Below are 20431 nucleotides of genomic sequence, written 5' to 3' on the forward strand. Positions count from 1 at the left end.
AATTTAAGCGAGTTGCAGTTTTTAGAACTGTCCTTAACGTAAGAAATTTCAATTAAAGCACCCGTTGTGGGGAAGCATCTCCACTTTCATCCTTAGTTTTTCATAAGAAAAAAAAAAGAACTCACCCTTTTCTTCCTAATTTGAACCTCACCAGGAGGTAGATGAGTTTATTTCCTAGAGGGAAGAGGCTATTGTAAAAGTTGGCCTCTAAAGTGATCTTCCACGGTTTCCAATCTCTCACCCTTTTAATCCATTCTCCACACTAACACCAGAATGGTCTTTATTTTCAGGGGGAAAAATGTGATTATATCACATCTCTGCTTAAAATCCTTTGCCGGGCTTCGGCTGCTTAGCCCAACTCCTAAGCGAGGCAGAGGCCCTTTTGTGATTTGGTCCCCCCTGTCTCTCCAGGCTCCCTGCCTCTGGTCGGGAACGCTCAGCTCCGCGTGATGGACCACTGGCGGTGCGTGCGTGGCTTGCCCGTGATGTTCAGTGTTCTCATCCTTTTCTTCTGCTGCTTGAACAACCTTTCTCCTTATTCTTCCTTTTCTTTCAAGGACCAGCTCAAACGCCACTTCACGTGTCCTGTCATAAGAGTAACAATGGTCCTGTCAGCATCCATTGTTTTCGCAATGATTCCACTTCATCTGATCCCTTTCCTCACATTATGGTTAATTGTCTAGGTGCCTGTCTCGTTACTCAAGTGAAAATCGTGGAGGGCAAGGACCTCGTCTTGCTTCTTTCCATTCCCAGCATCTAAGTCTATAGGGATATAATAGTGTTCAATAAAGTTTTATTGAATAAAAAGGCTGGGGAAAGGGAATTGAGAGGGGGGAGGTGATCGGAGATGGATTATGAGTCTGAGACAGGGGTCAGTAAACCTTTCTTGCTTGTAAGTCCAGAGTTAAGAGAAGTCTTGGATAGAAACCAAGTTAGCTTTTGCCCAGGTTTCATCATTTCCTTAACAGGCTACTAAATAATAGCATAGAAAAGAATATACGTTATCTGAGATTGAAAGATGGGGGAAGGTTAATAAAGAAATTATAACTATAATAACAAGGAAAACAAGGAGGTAAGATCTCTCAATTTGGGACACTATTGTATCACAGGGAAAAGGACTTAAAACTAAAACTAGAATCAGAAGAGACTGAAATGAAATCTCACCTCACTCTGTGATCTAATGGAAAGTGTTTATTTTTTCTTACCTTGTTTCCACTTCTGTGAAGATGGGGATAATAATGGATGCTTCCCAATGTTTTCAGGTGGATTGAAGGAGATAATATAAATAAAATGATGATAAAAATACCTACCATTTATTGAAGATCTGCTATATGAGAGGCTTTGTGCTTTATATACATTACATTTAATTTCATTTTGAAAAATGTACAGTGTTTTTGTAACCACCCTGTTTATCACTTAGACATTGGTACTCTTTTCCAAACAGTCATGAGAAGTCTGACTTCTTTAGATTCTGTGATATCAGATTCTTAGTGGAGAGACGGGCTCACCGAGTGTCTTTACCTTAGACAAAAACATTCCATAAATGTTTCTAGTGTGTGCAAGTGGCTGATGTCTAGCATTTTAACCATGTGCTTCCTTAAAAAGAAGGCTAGCTATAGTCAAACTGTGAAAGAGGCAAAGATGTCTGTCATTTTCATATTTCTGTCTGTCTCTCCCTGTCCCCAATGACTGCAATGTTTGTGCCCCAGGGTCCCCTGTGACCGGCCCAAGGACTCCATATCTGGTGCTCAAAAATGACCTCTTATCCTCCCCGCAACCTAGTAAAAGATCCAGAGAAGCTGATGAAACTAATTCACCCCATGGCAAACTAAGTGTCTGCTTAAGTCTTTCTGGGTGGGTATTTATAATATTAAAGAAGTATACAAATTAATGAATCTATTTAGCTAAGAATTCTTCATTTAAGACTAATCCAGAGGCAGATTCACTTAACTTTCAGGGCCCTTCATTTGCTTGATCCCCCTTCTAAATGAATATTTACCCAAGTCATTTATGTTTAAGCCTCACAAAACTTGTGATAACCCCTAACAAGTCCTATCTAAAAGGTTCCAGCACAATTCTTCTTGGCTTATGGCTTTGCCTCTGGGATTGGCTCATTTTCTTCTCAACCATTTTCCATGATCTCTCATTCACTGACTCTCCCATGATCTTTGATTCACCATCCATGCCTTGGGTAAATCTAAGGCTAGGCAAGGCAGTAAGGGTATCACCAGAAACTCCAATGTTACTCCAGCTCTCTATGGCTCAAAGTGTACCCTCCAATTCCAGCTCTCAGAAAATTCCACCCTTCACCTCTTGAGTTTAAATGAATATGGTTATGATCACCCCATGCTAATAAAACAAATTATTAAAAATTTGCAATGTAAAAGGGTACCCAAGAGTGTTTCATTGTGGTGATGGAATGCTTCTGTACTGGATAGTGTTGGTGGTTACATGAACCTATACATGTGATGTAATACTACACATCAAAAAAAGGGGGTGGTACATGTAAAAACTGATAAAATCTGAACAGGGCCTATAGTTTAGCTAATAGCACTGTACCAATGTCAGTTCCCTAAGGTACTATGGTTATATAAGGTATTATCATTGGGGCAAGCTAGGTGAAGGATATATGGGAACTCCACCATTTTGGCAAATTCCTGTGATTCTTAAATTATTTCCAAATAAAAAGTTAAAATATAAAATGGGTTATTTCTTAATTCATCTGAATAATCTTTTCAAGTTTGGGGTTTCATTGGAAATACTGGTAAAAACCACCTCTAACATACACCCACTCTTACCCTCTGCCCAAAATGGAAGAATGAAACAACAAAGAGTGTAGAAAAGTCTCAGTTTTCACTAGCACCTTGTTTTAATATGTATTTCAGCACAGAATAAAAAGCCCTGCTTTCTTTTACACATCTTCCTTTCTCTAAATGCCAGAAAGGTAGACGGCAGATTTGGGGGGACCTCCCACTGCGATCCTTTTCCCCACCTATCACTAATCTCAAGCAAGAGTCAGGAAACTGTCTGAAGGCTGATGTGAAACAAGCATATCTTATCCAAGGTGGTTTAAAGAGGATGCTTTCATTGAGTGGAAGGTCAGGCTACCTCAGTGATTTCTAAAATACACAGACTGTGCCAGTACAATATGAAGATTTCAGCTGTCTGCTGCTAAATGAGAAAAGCAAGGAGAATAAAGTACACAAGTTATTTTAAAATTGATATAGCCGCTTGCGGGAAGGACCAATCTTTTACCCTGACATTATGTCCTTTGAATTTTGTTTGTGCATGTTGAAGTTTATTTATAAACCCCATTTTGTTTTTCTATTGTGTTTTATGAAATGATGATAGAAGATAATTGTTCATTTATACTTCTTGGCAAACTAAAAACTGGCAATTCTAAGTCACCCACCTTCTAATTTCCCCGGTCTGTGAAATCTGACATCCAAGAACCACTGGATTAAATGTCTTTAAAGCATCTTTAACATTTCATAGGTACTCATATACTTAGTCATTTATTTTGCTTATTATTTGCAAAGTGTAGTTCCAGGAATTATGGGATTCAGCTCTCCAAAAACTAAAGATAAGACAGGTGCAGAAATAATAATAATAATGCAAGGAAGAAAGTGAAAAGTGCTGTGCAATTTTGGAAAATAAGCTGGAAATTTATCCTGACACTTATAAATACAGGCAAAGTTGGAAAAGGTGAGAACCGAGATGTCAAGTGGCATGAAATTCGTTGTCTAGACCTTTTGGGCAGAAAGGGAGTCTCATATCAAGATTGACAAGGGTGAAGGCTGGAGAAAGGCAAAGACTGTTAAACTTGAAATAAACATGCACTACACTAGAGCAAGTTTAAAGGGGCTCAGACATGAACCAGAACACATGTCTCAGGGGAATCCTCATAGCACAAAGGGAATGAAGTCATTTATCTCTGTACCTTAAGCAGTTTAACAATGACACTTTTTTTTTACATGCTGAATCTGAAAAAATATTGTTTGACCACAGAATTATTTGATATTAGATTTTTTAAAGCTGAATCCTTAAAGCTAGTAAATTTTTTTAAAAAAACAGTATCTCAATATTTGGATTTATATACATGATGAGCAAAAGGGAGGGAAAAAGCAAGCAAGAAAAGGAAAATGTGAAATGAAAGACAAATCAGGAAAGTTATCACTGAGAGAAATAGGGGGCTGGGGAGGGGGGAGCAGAGGAAGGCTGGTGATGCAAGAGAGTTAGAAATTCCTCTGTTGAAAAGAAGATTTTGTTTTCTCACTTCTTATTGTCAGTTACAGCTTTGTTCATGAAACATATAAATAGCTGTGAGTCTGAAAGCTCCAGTGTGGTGGCTGTATTTGTTTTAATGTCTACATAAGTGAAATACCACTAGTTAGAGTCATCATTAATTATGCTATAGGCATTTTATCCAACATACTTCCAGGCATTTTAAAACTTAGTTTATCAGTTTCCCTTAGTTTCTAGGCTTCCTCTAGTACATTAACAGTATAATGCAATCTTGAAACTACATTATAAGGGCTAGAAAAACATAACAATTTCCTATTTCATAAAGCATTATACTTTATGGCACAGCTTTCTAATATGATTATGTATAGTGCCAAAGAACTGATAATTCAATTCTCTAGTCCTTACCACTTTTTTTTCCCTAAAGATATCTGGGTGTATTTCAAATGTGGGTGCTATTTTAGCTACCTATTGCTGTGTAACAAACTACTATGAACATAGCAGCTTAAAACAATACATGTTTATTAAAGTTTCTGTGGTTCAGGAGTTTGGCATAGCATAGCTGCTCTGCTAAGAGTCTAGCAATGCTACAGTCAAAGTACTAGCTATGTTGTAATCTCATCTGAAGACTCAACTGGGGAAGAATCTGTTTCCATGCTCATTCTGGTGGTTGATAGAATTCATTTCTTGGTGCTCTTTGACAGACATCCTTAGTTCCTAGAGGCTGTCCATGCTACTTGCCACATGAACTTCTCCATAGGCAGTTCACAACATGGCAGCTTAATTCTTCAAGAGCAGCATTAGACTGAGATCTAGAAAGAAAGTCATATAATGTGATGTAATGGGAGTCACATCCCATCATCTTTGCCACATTCTAAGAGTTAAAAGCAAGTCACAGGTCCTGCCCACACTCAAAGGGAGGACATTATATAAGGATGTGAACATCGGAAGGCAGGGTTCATTGGGGGTCACCTTAGGGTCTGTCTGCCACAGGTGTTAAAATAAATCTTTCATATATATATATATATATATATATATATATATTTTTTTCGTACACATGTTCAAATAAGATTTGTTGAAAAATATATATTTTTAAATTTCGAGTAATGAAATTCCACAGACTTTATGCAGAGAATTGTTTTCATAACTGAAAATTAAAAAGTGGACAAGGAAAACAGACATTTTATCTACCTTTAAGACAATCTTTCTAGGTTAAAATAACTTGCTGTCTGTATATGCATGTGTGTGTATGTAGTACATGATGTATAACTGTATATATATATATATATATATATATATATATATATATATATATGTTAGCTAACTGATTTCTTGAAATGTTTAAGTGCTAGCAATAGTTTTACATGCTCCAACAGTATTCAAAAATAAACAAAGCAAAAAAAAAAAAAGAAAGAAAAAAAAGACTAGTACAAAATACTTGCAATAAACTTAACAGAGAGAAGATTAAATCCAAAATACATAAAAGCTTCAACAAATTACTGAAGATAAATTTTAAAAAAAGAAAAATGGACAAAATATGAATAGGCAATTCACAAAGAAACTGTATATTAAATAAAGAAATAAATGCTCAATTAAGTTTACTTATAATTAAGTAAATAAATTATCAAAACAATAATAAGGGGCTTCCCTGGTGGCACAGTGGTTGAAAGTCCGCCTGCCGATGCAGGGGACACGTGTTCGTGCCCTGGTCTGGGAAGATCCCACATGCCCCGGAGCGGCTAGGCCCGTGAGCCATGGCCGCTGAGGCTGCGGCGTCCGGAGCCTGTGCTCCGCAACGGGTGAGGCCACAACAGTGAGAGGCCCGCGTACCACAAAAAAAATAAATAAATAAATAAATAATAAAATATAAATGTTCACTCACACAATTGAAAAGATAAAACAAACAAAAAAATGATGTGTAAACTCAAGGGCTTTTAAGGAGGTGAGAAAACAGGCACTCATACATTTAGTGAAAAGATAAGCTTTTTGGAAGGCAGTTTAGCAAAATCTATAAAATTTTAAAAAGGCTTACTATTTGACCCAGGAATTTCATTTCTGGGAAACTATCCTAAAGAAATACTCCCACTTTTTTTTTTTTTTTTACAGTTTTACCGGTATTTTTTGGGGGGCTGCGTTGGGTCTTCATTGCTGCACTCAGGCTTTCTCTAGCTGTGGCGAGCGGGGGCTACTCTTCATTGCGGTGTGCAGGCTTCTCATTGTGGTTGCGGAGCATGGGCTCTAGGAGCACAGGCTTCAGTAGTTGCAGCATGCAGGCTTAGTACTTGTGGCTCGCGGGCTCTAGAGCACAAGCTCAGTAGTTGTGGCGCACGGGCTTAGTTGCTCCACAGCATGTGGGATCTTCCCAGACCAGGGCTTAAACCCGTGTCCCCTGAATTGTCAGGTGGATTCTTAACCACTGTGCCACCAGGGAAGTCCCAATACTCCCACTTTTTAAAAAGCAATTCACAGGGATATTCACTGTAGAATTTTATAACAGTAAAACACTGGAAATGACTACAATGTACTATAATAGAGAACTGAATAATGATAGATTCATGCTATGAAATTCTAAGAGGCCAATAAAAAGAAAGAAGTTGACTTATGTCTACTCACCCAAAAAGAGCTCCATGACATATGGAGCTTAAGAAACTGAAGAATTTATATACATATATATATATGTGTTGATCTTATGTATATAAACAAGATACATATAGATAGGTACATATACGTGTGAAACACATAGAAAAGGACTGAAAGAATGTACATCCAACTCTGACCACGCCCACCTTTGAGTGGGACACAAGAGTAGGAGGGTGATCAGAGACTCTCATGCTTTGTTTTGTGTCACTTGATTTGTTTGTCTCATGTGCACTAAGAATGCACAAGAGTAGAAATTAATGAAGTGCTATCACATTTTTGCCATTCTAAATGGAAAAAAAACACTTCAATAATTAAAAATAATAAATATTTTTAAGCCAACCATCTAAATTTATTTATGTCCTTCCTTGAAAACTTCTTGCTAAGTCAGCTAATTTTCCAGCATATGATAAATACAAACAAGAGATTCGAAATTAAGGGTCACCATCTATTTATCATCTATCTGTCTATCTATCTGTCATCTAACATCTACCTATCTACCTACTTATCTAACAATTTTCTATCCCTGTTATTTATACTCTCTGCCTTCCCTAAATAGTTTGTACTGCCCTTCATGCTGGTCCTAAAATTTATAGCTGTTTCCCCACATAACATTTAGTTTTCAGGAGCCAAGAAATGACAAGAATAGAATGGAAAAATAACAAGAATGCATAACAAAAATAACAATATTAAAGTAGACCTGTGTCAACATACAGCTCTAGAATTTTGGGATCATCTGTAAAACCTTTCTTGCCTATGTTCAGGTTTTCCATCTAAATGTTTCAGTAGCTCTGTTTTCTTAGCAAAATGATAACAAGCTGTAAAGCGTTCTGATTTATTTTGCCACAGTGAGGAACTTTTTAATATGACCTCATGTCACTTTTTGCTGATATGAATGTTTGTTGCCATAGTCAGTGCATTCTATTATGCATTCTATACCAGCTTGCAAGCAACATTTTTTATAAAGGTTAATCCAACTTCTTTTACATCGAAAAAGCAACTAAAGAGCTTAAAAATTAAAGCAAAAATTAAAAACATCTGGTTTGGGGTCTTTGCATTTGATTGGGTAAATATGTATATAAATTATACTTAGACCTGAAGGTAGTCTCTGCCCATTTTTACTTTATGATTACCTCAAGTCAATGTCGTGCCTTGTAAAAACATACCTATGCTGCAGTTATTCCATAAACTCTATGAAATAAAACACATCTTTCTGGCTCAGTGAAGTTCAGAAAATCTGGGTCTTCGCTCCTATAAATGTATCATGTTGCATTTACTGGCTAATAAAGTCTCAAAGAACAAGATTGCCCTTCTTCTCACAACTTGATCCTTTACAAATTTACAAATGTAATGCTTTAACCTACTTGAACTCAACTCTGGCTCCCTGAGGGAAGATCCTAAGCAAGTGGAAGTGTCTGTTCTCCGTTAGCTGGGCCTGGGTTTGCAGCAGCGGGTGCATCAGGAGGGGGCAGCCCTGTGCCTGAGGGTACAGTTGGCCTCCGCTAGAGGTTTATATAGCCTGAGTTAATGAGGTTAATAAACCAAGGTCAAAACAAGGAGACAAAAGGACAGAGTGGGCACTGAGGAAGCAGAACACAGGGACCAGGTACCAGAAGGTTTGGTCACAAGACAAGGTCGAGACCTGTTATCAAACCGGAGGCCAACTCCCCGAAAACCAAACAGAGATAAAAGCTGAGGAATAGGTGACATTCTTCAGAATCAAAGTGTTCGTTCCCTCCTAGCCATCAAATGCTGGGAGAAATATTTCTCTGCAGAGCTTCTGTATCTGGACAATCACAGCCCCCTTACCTGAAAGGCCTTTGTGACATTCATGTGGCCTTATGGAGGGTCTCATGATAAAAGGCCCTTACTCAAAGGCCACCCAGAACAAGTCATTTTAGTTTGTTTTTTGGTTAAAAGGGTATAGTTTGAAAAGAGAAGCTCCAAAGGAGGTAAATATATAAGAAACTGTAATGACACTGTAGGCAGTAACTTGAACGTGACCTTGTATAAAAATGGCAATTTCTTTATCAAACAATGAAATGTTTTGTCTATACAACTCCAAGCATTCCGAACTAGGAACAATAAACTAATGAGTTTGCACTGGAAGTAGAGGGAAAGTGGAGAAAAGTAAAAAGCAAAGAAGAGAGGAGAAATGAGAGGTAGGGAGAGGGAGGGTTAATGTGTTTTCTCTCCAAAGCAGGGGAGCATGTTTCACCTGTCAGATAAAAAGAGCTCATTTCTGTTGCAAATTATCCTCATGGAAGACTAGATTTTTTTCTGAATTCCCTGCATGTTTGTCGTTGAGTCTGATCACTTAATAAAATGGATAATTAAAGCTGTTTGCTAAATAACTCCAAAAATTGCTTCAGTTTCAACACCACCCCCAAAATGCAACCCATACATTTTCTAGGTAATTTGAAATCAAAGCTTTGGGATCTAAAAGAATTACCTGGTTTTCCATTCTGCTCTGCTAGTTGATCTTCATCGGAAAAAGAACAAACGGTTTCTTAGAGTCTGCAATGCACACGCTCCATTTGTTTGGAAGTTTTTAACTGGGCAGATGCCCTATCCATTACCCGCGGTTAAGAGCTGCTTCTGACTACCTCGCGCCCCCTCCAAGAACCAGTGAGTGATCATCATCAAAACGCTGACAGTAAAATGTCTGTTTCACTAAATTTCAAAATAAACCACTAAAAGCACTGTGACCACTGGCCACCTTGTGCTTGTTTCCTTCATCTTTTAACAGTCCAAAATTTTATGGAAAACAAGTACTTTTCATGAAAATGGTTGGAGCTCTGGCTGTCCCTAGATGAATGTGGGTCCCTCCAGAAATAACATCGCATAAGGTCCCCAGTTGCCAGCATTTTAATCCAGGTAAAAAAAAGTCAAGTGATGTGAGTCTTTGTGGCAACCCTAAAGGGCAAAAGGTCAGCCAGAGGGTCTGCAGGTGGTCTGTGGAGGTGGGGAGGGGCAGCTAAGGAGACTTAAAAGGCTACAGCTTCTGAAGAATGTTCTCAGGAAAACAAGTACCCCGCCCCCCCCAACACACACACACACACATTTTTCCATCCTCGCTCCACTCCCTATAAGAGGTTTTGTTTGTTTGTTCGTTTTGTTTTTATTTAGCATATTTGGGGACCAACCGCCACCATCTCATGAGTTGCTGTCATAGTCCCACCAGGCAGGGGCTGAAACGACCATCTTTGATTAACATATGGAGAAAATCCACCCTCTGTTTTGGAGCTGAAATGCCAGTTGGTCTTTGTTTTACAAATGTGTCTGTAGTTTTATCTTTACTTCTGATGCAGATGAGGCACCGTGACTTTTTTTTTTTAAGATGTAAGAGAAAAACTTCCCAGTAAAATATCTGTTTGCAGTGGTAATGTGCTTGCCTGAACATTTTGGGAAATATTTGCTTATTCTTTACAACAAATATTTGGCAGAGCAACTGTGTTTTAAATAGCAGCTAAAACTCTATAGTGGAGATATGATTACCCAAGGAGTGGTAAACATTTCAATTCAATTCAATGTAGTATTGCTTTCCTAGTCTATGCTTAGCACCCTCTAAGTGCTGGAAGGTATCAAAGAACTGTAAGAAGCAGCTCCAGCTTTTTGCAATGTTATTGAAGAGAAAAGACAGAAATAACAGACGGTGCAAGAGAGCATGAAACGAAGTACCAATACGTGTCCTGCCAAGGACACATTCTTGTTTTAAGCACTAAAGGAAAAAATAAATTGTACTGAAGCTCTGCTAAGAAAAATGGCTTAGCTCTACTTTCATTGGAGGTAGTATGGTACAGTGGGGAAAAAAAACAAAAACAAAAACAGATTTTTAAGGTCAGAGCGTAGCAACCCAGGTCAGTGGGGTGGCAAATATCTAAGCCAGAGGGTTCTTAGGCAGACTTGGGTTTGAATCCGGACTCTTCCTCTGATTCGTTTTGTGATCTTGGACAAGGTTAGTTTCCAAATGCAATTGAGGATAACGGTATAGTGCAACTGATTTATTTCAAAGTCTCAATGAAGTGGGGTATAAACATGAACTGGCTTTACGTTTATCCAGTCACTGCTTTTAACATTGTTTTGGGAAAGCCTATCTTTCTCATTGGAAGGCTTGTAATTTCTTATCCGTGGGATAAGCAGTACTGACGCCAGGAAAAATGTCTGGTCCCCGTGTTAAACGTTACTTAGATCAAGCAAAATCACTAGGCAGTTTGGTCCGGAAAACACTTGTTTTGGAAGAGAACATCATAAACCCATTCTGGAAGACAAGAGTCAACTAAATAGCTTACTGATCAAGACTAGCTACTTGCTCAACAAGGTTCATTCCAAGACTGGAGTCTTGATTTGCACTTAACCAAAGCTGTTACGTCACAGACTGCCCGGTCTCAACCAGTGACCCCTACTCCTGCCTCGCAAAACCTGCCCTAGCATCACCAGCCCAGACCCTTAGGCCCTTTCCCAACTCCCCACTTTGAGGCACCCCTGAGACTTTGTCAAGGTGGTGTTCTCTCTTATTGCAGTAGATCTAATAAACTTCTCCCAGCTTGATGAATTGGTATTCTTGTGGCTTTTTAAGAAGTTAATGATCAACACATCCCTTCAGAATATCGTCAGCAGCTCTCATAATATTCTGGCCACTCTGGAATTAAAACACAAACCTATCTGGTCTGGCTTATAAAGTTCAATTTACATCTTCAAAGCACTCACCCAACCTTACTTTACCCCAGATGTGTGGCTCAAGGGACCTGGGAGGGCAAGGTGGGTTGGCCTTCCTTTAAAGTGGGGGTGAGGCAAGAGGGAGAGGGGACATGGCTTGAGATGACCCTTCCCCCTCTGAAGAACTCACACTCCTGGGAAGAGGAAGGTAACTGGTCACTAGCTGGCTGTGTGGAGAGGTTTTTCTCATATTGCTGCTCTAGCTGGTTCCCTGGGTCCCTATGTCCACCAATATGGTGGCCCCTGTGTAGAAGGTGCCCATGGCTTTCTCTGGGCACAGTCAGCATCACGCTGCCCCCGCCACGACTAATGCCCTTTTCAAAGAAGAGAATCCTATCCATCACACCTGCCTCACAAAACCTTTCTTGGTACAGTGTTGCCCTGCTCTGCCCCCTCTCATAAACTTTCTGCTCCTTCATACGGAGCCACCAAGAAAATGAGAATAAAACAGAACACTGTAGTGAGAATTAAACACACTTCTAAAATATATGGCCTGCAGACAATACCTAGAAATCTTCTTTCTTCCCTGTTATACAGGATACATTGTGATGGTGATACTACCTTTGTAATTAAGAATGAAATATGAGAATATTATCTAAATTTACCATTTTCAAGTATAAGAAAAGGTTCACAAACCAAACTACAAACTACAAACTAATGCAAATTTACCATCAAGTATTTTAAAATTCTTGTCCAGACCAATAAGGAAAAAAATTTTGGTGCCAGAGTGATGCTTTATTTTGACTTTTTGTTGTTGTTGCCTCTTAATAAATAAACTTTAATTCCATGTCTTAAAAATGGATATGTCGTTGTTGATGTGGTTAGACTCTATTCAAGGTGTGAAATTAGTATGTGCCAACATGAAAGGGGGATAGTTTTCTTAATAACACTTTCCATGACATGTCTTAAAGACTATTGCTATTTGGGGGAGAGCCAAAAGAGCAGAGTGAGAAATATTTACAGCATATGACTGTAATAAAAAAATGTAATCATGAACAAACAATACGTTAAACTGGTAGGACATAGTTTACATTAGATCACAGGAATGAATATCAAAAATACAGGCAATATTTTTGAAAAAACAACCAGCAGTGAAAAATTTATTTATAATGCAAACCAGACACTCCAAAATAATTTGTGGTTTACTTAATTCTTACCGTTCATCCTATATTCTTTTGAATAAGCTGAAGGAAGGCACCCGAGTAACTACCTCAGCTGTTTTTGATTTTGATTCTGAATTTTCAGTGAGATGAAAACTCTAGTCTATACAACAAAAAGAGATGGCATGTCATTTTTAGAAATTTAGATTTTTCCCCCTCATTGTAGATACATATTAAAAAGAAATGTATTACAATAAATTACTGTATTTCCAAATTGTCTCATTATTTCTGGGCAAACAATAATTACATATAAATTCTGAATAAAGGAATATCACATTGCATCTTATGCGTTCTGCAATAGGCGCTCACAGAAAATCATTACAGTAATAAAACCAGCTGTATGTAATAGAAAGCAAATGATTTACAATGTTACTATGAGAAACTACTTTATTTCATATTATCATAAAAAGAGCAGAGCTGAATATTTGCATGACAAACAGAAGAATCCAGGAAATTCCAAATGCAACTCAGTTTTTTTTAAATAGGTATTAACGCTGGGAGGTGATTTGAAAGCTTTCTACTCTAGAGAATATTAGCAATTATAATTTGCAGTCATTATTAGTCCAACAATTGAAAGAAAAAAATCTACAAACACTAATAGAATGTAGAAATAAATACTTGGAGTAATATGGGCTTCCATCATACAACATCGACATTACAAGAGCTTACATTTAGTGATTGTGAACACTTCATTTCATTTAAGCTGAGAAATAGAATGCATTTTTGTTCCTATATGAAGCTTGACCCTGAAACTTGACCCACACCAAAAGTCTTCAATGTCTGTGTTTTAATGTTTTATATGTCATTCATCGTAGTTGCCTACCAACAGCCTAGTCCAAGAGAATTGGCTCTGTCCACATCCCTGATAAAGGTGAAATCCTCTGCAAACTGTGGGGTCCCAGCTTTCTCCCTCCATCCAGCCACAGCCATGGGGATAGCGTCAGAGCTACTCTGATATGCCCTGCCTCAAGAAAAGCTGAACTGGGTCTGTGAGACTCTTAACATCACCGAACCAGAGAAAGGTCCCAGGATGCAGATATTTACACCTGAAGTCCAAGCTCCAAGTCTCTTGTTAGAGCTACCAAATAAGAGTTGTCTTTAGTGATCATGCTTTTTAGAGAAGCACCTAGTATAGCCTGTTTGATAACTTTTATGGTGGAAGCAGTGGGTGGATATAAAACATATTTTAAATATAATTGAAAAAAAATACACTAAATGAGTACAGGAAACTAGCTCTTGGTTTATATTTTCGTTACTAATCATCATATATCACAATGACATTAAACTATAATACACCCAATACTGTAACAGAGTAGGCCATCACTTTGAACCTTGGTGTTGTTCTAAGACGTCTTTGCTCCCTAAATTCTAACATCAGTTTTACCTCATGAATGAAAGAAAGCTTTAAGTGATTAACTGTATCAAATGTTGCTAATCTGCCCAATAAGATGAGGACTGACCATTGACCCTGGCAACATGTTGGTGTAGAGTAGGGAAGACAAAATCTGATTGGAGCACATTCAGTAGAAAATGGGAGAAAGAGAGAGCAAATCTTGACAAGACTTTCAGGAAGTTTTCCTCCAAAAAGAAATAGAAAAGTGGGGTGGTAGCTGGAGGGGATGTAAGGTCAAATGAGCGATTATTGTTTTACTATGCGAAGTATTGGAGAATATGTATATTGATGAGATTTAGTAGAGAAGAAAACAGCTGAGATGCAGGAGGGAGAAGGGAGAATGGAAGACGCAGAACCTTGACAAGGGATGAGACGCCTTACCTGTGCAGAGGAAAGGTCCTCGGGTCGGGGCACAGATCAGTGATCCGCTGCAACAGGAGAGGGGAGTGAAGGGGAATACTGGAGCACCTTCATGGACTACACTTCCATGGATGCATGCAAAATTTGCATTAACTTTGCAAGAAGCCTCACCACAATATCAATTTCAACTGCCACTGGAATCAACCAAGGCTCTACATCTTTTCCGTTTGCTGTTGAGAGGTCAGGTGTCCAATCCACCGCAGGCGATTTTTAGGACCAAGTTCACTAGAGACATCACTTCAGGTTAACACATTTGTAGTGTTTGTTATATATGCTAATACATTTTAACATTTAGTCCTAATGTACCACCATAAGCCAGTAGAAAAGGGGATCCAACACCATCTTATAGCATCATGGAGGGACCCCTCAAATCCATGGGCTCTGGCAATCACTTCACTTTGCTTATAATGTATTACCCCTTGTGGTGAGTATAGTATGTTAGGCCACAGCCTGGGGTGATATGTAAGAAATGTAACTACTTTGCCTATTATTCAACTTAATCTCTGTTTTGATACTCCCATTTCTATCCCTGTCAAAATTCATCCAGAAAACATAACTGGATAAATTTAATAATTTCAGGTTTTAAACTCAGGTAATAATTTCTGCCTCCCTACCCTTCTCCCTGGGACAGAACTGAAATTCTAAGGGCTGAAATGAATTTGAGGCCCAGGGGACCAGCCAGGGTGCGTCCATGGCTGTTGGAATCTGTTCCCAATAGCATCTCCTTATGTATAGCAATATGTGTAGGTGCCATCATGGTCAGTTCCTGGTCTTGGATCCGTGTACTCCAAACCTTTCCAGTCCAGATTTGGACGATCATTTAAGTCTACCAGTGGTTTCTTAGTCACTTTCAGACCTCTCTGGGGAAGATGAAATTCTCAGTAGTTTTCTGGTGCCTCTCTGATGACAGGAGTCTCAGGGGGTTACCTTGGATCTTCTCTACCTAGGGTTCCCCTGCCCTGATGTTCTACTGCTACAGTTGCTGCTCCAAGGCAGCGTGGTGCAAAAGAGTGGGGAGCTCTAGTACCTTGCTCACTTTCAAGGACCCTCCCAGGAGACAAGATACAAGCGATAACCGCTTTTGGTCTGGAGGCTCTATCAACAATATGCCCAATTCTTATGCTCAACAAAAGCTGGAAGAGAAATGTCATGCACACATTAAAAAATATCAAACAAGCTTGACCTTCTGTGCCAGTATCCTTATTTTTTCCCTTCTCCCTGACCAGTAAAATGTCCAGTGTAATTCTTCCATCAATTGCATTCTTCCAAAATTCTTTGTTTACTGCATAAACTCTGGCTTTTGTTACCTCTTCCCTTACTGGTTACTTTGACATGGCAAAGCTGATACTGGACCCTGGTGCAGTAAGTCTGGTTTTCCTAGCTGCTGCCTGAAACTATGAGGAAAGTCACAAGGGGACCAGGTATAACTAAGAATGAGAAGCACGTAAGGTGTTATCAACGTATTATCAACCTTAACAACCACATGAGCTTGCTAAGGTGTGTTTTTCCAAGAGGGTACTGGGATTCTCCTTCCATAATAAATTTAAATTTAGTCTGTCTAAGTACAGTGTATTTGACCCATCACATATATTTATCTATGTAGCTTTCAAGTTATTATTTATTCATTACCCTATAAATTTGATTGAGTTGAACTTAGCTTGAATGATGGTAAACTAGAATTTTCTTTCTTTTAAATCTGTCCAACACTTATCATTCTAAACAACTATTGATGCTAGAAGAAAAAGTGTGAATGCTAGTAGGCATGCATGTGAGAGATACAGGACTAAAACCTCTGATAAAATTTCATATTTGTAAAATTCTTTATAGTTTACAGCATGTTTTTCCATACATTATTGTGTTTTACTCTCCAGCAAATGTCTAATAAATATAATTAGTAGGCTGAGGTGCTACGTGAGCCTTGGTCTCCTGAATGAAAACCCAACAATTTCCCAACATTGAGCTGTGAAAGCAGAAGAATGAAGTGATATCAAAAGTGACTTGTTTTTCAATGGATAGCGTTCACTAATACATTACAATCCCTCTGTAGTTTGTGGATGCCAAACACCACAGAACAGGCTGCTGCTCCAGGGAGTATGCCATGAGCTGCAAAATAGATCAACTGTCTTTTGTTTGTCTCTGCGCTTTCACCAAAGCAGTGTTAGGCTCTGGGATTGTGTCAAGGATGCTACGATAATGCTTAAAGCCAATTGAGGTACAAGAGTTGTTCAAAGGATATGAAGGATTTGGTTTCCAAGTTTCCTGCCTCATCCTGGTGTGAGCAATGCATAAGAGGACAGTCTACTGTACAACCTTCCTCCTTCTTTGTGATGGGATAGGAAAAGGCAATGGTGATGTTTGTGTTGCCTATAGCTTTATCTCTTTCAAATTAAATGAGAATGCAATGTTAAAGAATTTAGCGTAAGGTGAGCAATCAGCAAATATTAGCTATTATTATTAGTACAGAGATAACATGCTTAAAATTAGAGTGGTACACGGGAGTTCGAAAACACTGATTAGTCGCTGAATGTTTATCTTACTAGGTGTACCAAAGGATGTCATACTTTTGTTTTTAAATTCATCACAATTCTAAGTAAAAATCTAGTATATTAAAATATTATCTGGTATATGATCTATTACTTAAGTTTCTAATTCAGCTACTTGCAGAGATAGAAGGTACATAATTTAGGGAGTCTTCGTTATTTTTCTTCAACTCAAAATCTGTCTAATAAAGTTGTTAAAATGATACTTTAAAAAGTCAGTATTAAATGTTAAATGAAGGTCTGAAATATTAAGGAGTTATTTTATTTTTATTTGGAAAAAAGTGTCTAACAACATTGGGTTTGGCTTGAAACTAAAGTAACTCAGGGTCTCCACCGGCTGGCTCTCACCTGCTGAGCTAGAGAAGCACCTGCTGCAGCTCCAGACCCTTAACCCCTTGGTGAAGAATAGCCCAGAACAACCGAGCTGCTAGCCATTGCCTTCAGATATGAGGAAAGCCATTGCAAAGAGAATTGGAACTGTATCACCAACCCAATAGCAATGAACATCTTTTGAGGACTTCCTACGTGCCAGGCCTTCTCTGAACTTTACATGACCCCTCATTTCATCCTCCCAACAACCCATTTGGCAGATGAGCAAACCTAAATTTAGAGAGTTTACATCATTTTCCAGAGGTCACACTGGTAGTTAGTGCCCAAGGGACAAAACCTTTCCTGGGATGGACACTCAATGAAAGTTGAGTGAATGTTTCTATCTGAGTGAGTGCCTGTATCCCAGGAGCTTTGGAGAAAGTCTTGTTTTAGAAAATGTTGCAAGCCCTTGATTCCTGAGGTGCCTAATGCACCGGACTTCATTTTTACAAAGCTAGTTTGCTCCATTCCTTTCCAATGTCCAAGTGTATGTAGAAAAGGCAAACAAAACCCCCTTGAAATTACAAAGATGATTTAGTCAAAACTTGAGCTTAGAAATTCATACAATGCACTTTGTAGTTTGGACAGGAGTTTTTTTTTAAAAAACTTCCTTAATTTTTCTTAAGACCTCAGGTTACAAGAGCACAGTTACAGGCACAAATTACACAATCTAAATACCTTATCCTCCTGGGTAAGCCTGATAAACAACCACGGTAAAACACAGCTGCTTGATGATGTGAGTCCATTGGGAAGTATTTCTGGATAACCTGAGATCCAAGTTTGGAAGTAGAAGAAATGTACAAGTTGCTATTTTACTAAAGAAGAATTTAAGTTGCTCAAGGTCATACATACTGTTGGTTGGTTGACCCAGATGGCCTCTCTCAGTCCAATGTTCCTTCCATTATTCCTTCACTTTTTGGAAGCAAGTATTGCTTTTAGGTCTACTTTGCCAAACTAAGTCCGACGCTTAATTTTGGCTATGTAGATCATCAATGATCATTTCAATAACTAGAAAATGATTATAATATGGTTTCAAAATCATCGTTCCCTATATCATAACCTGTAAGTGCTCGGAAGGTGACCTAATCCAGACCATGTAAAAGATAAGCACCCGGTTCTAAGCCAAAACTATTTTTATTATCAGACATTCAGATGGACTAAAACATTGTTCAGGCTGATTGAAAACTGCTTAGCAGAAATCTGACCTTGGAGCAAGAAGAGTTGGGTCTAGCCCTCAAAATGAAATGCTTTTCCCCAGGCTTTATATCAAACACACAAAATATAACAAATACTTTTAAAGTCCTCTACTTTGTTTTGGATAGATTAAATAAGTAGAAAGGGAGAGAGCAGTAGATCTTATGTAGGGGGAGAAAAACATCCCATCAAATGGTTTTGCAAGCTGCTCACCAGTATAAAAAAATGCTCTCCAAAAGAACATATATATTAGTTCCAGAAATATTGTAATTCTAATCCCTTATTATTTGTTTCTAAAAATCCTCCATCTTGGATTTTAACTGGTCATGAAAAAATATTAACAGATGTTTACAGAGTACAAGGATGATAAGTTTATGTAACTCTGATAAACATTTCCTTCAATAATAAAGTTATCCTGTCCTTGTTAACTTCCACATAAATCCATACAAGTAGCAATGTTTTGGAAGATTTCAGTAAGACTCATGATGGTGTGACAACCACAGCTTGAAGACAGATACCTGTGTATTTGCAAAACCTTTTTCCAATAGCAATAATCTCTGCTTTTCAGTAATTGCATACATATATTAACTTAGTTTACTTTATCAATATATACAATATATGTATACGTAGAAACAAATCATATATATTAACATATAACATTATTATACATTATAATATATCTATTAAATTATAATATATTATAAATTATACATATTATATATGCATATATGATATGTTATTAGATATTATATACTATATACAACGTGTAAAATTTATAATATATTATGTTGTATGTAATATATAATATATTATGTACAGCATTTTATCTATTTATTTTTATATATAACTTTGAGAATTCTGGAGGTGGAAGGGGCCTCAGAGGCACAGAAAGATTATGACTTGTCACATCTACAACTCCTTAGCTGCAGAGCCAGAATTAGAACTCATGTCTTCTGATGCTCAGGCCCATGGGTTTCTCACACTATCATTCACAAACTCCTAATAATTTCATTGTCAGTTGTCAAAAAGAGGCACAATTACCAAAAAAAAAATTCCCTGCACATGTGCATAGGAGACATATATGGATATCTCTGCAGCATTGTCTATGATACTGAAAAATTAGAATCAATTTAAACATCCTTTGGAAGGAGAAAAGATCAAATTGGGCTTATTCATTTGACCCAATACTATAAAGTATTAAAGTAAATCAGTTCATGTTCTGTGCATTAACATGTATTGACTTTGTTGAGGAAACAAAAATTGCACAACATAATAGTAAGATACCATGAAGAGGAAATTAAAAAGCATCCATACAAAACATTTTTATGTACAAATATGAATTCTGGTCCACAAATTCTTACCCATCTCAGCATGTCTTCATACATTGAAAAAGCTACAAGTAATATGAATAGAAGTTACGTTTATTACTACAAATGAAAAGTTTAATACTTTTCAAAACCGCTTTATGTAATTTCTTCCAAATCTTGAGTTGTTAGTGTCGATTTCCTCATGCAGGGTCTATAAATAAAAGTTATATTTACTTCCTTTCTGTGATGGTCATTTTCATCTGGGAGAGAGAGCTCTCATTTTGAAGATCGTTTTCTCCTGAATTAGAAAATCCTTCATTAATAAATTACATAAAAAGGGATCTGCTTTAGTATATTGACCAAATTCAATTAGATAATGATAATGCAATTTGCTTCTTTGTGTTATGGACGTACTTCAAATTATTAAATGACAGAAAATGCTTTAAGTGG

The sequence above is a fragment of the Lipotes vexillifer genome, unplaced genomic scaffold (genome assembly GCF_000442215.2).
Source record: "Lipotes vexillifer unplaced genomic scaffold, Lipotes_vexillifer_v1.1 scaffold240, whole genome shotgun sequence".
Classification (NCBI taxonomy): Eukaryota; Metazoa; Chordata; class Mammalia; order Artiodactyla; family Lipotidae; genus Lipotes; species Lipotes vexillifer.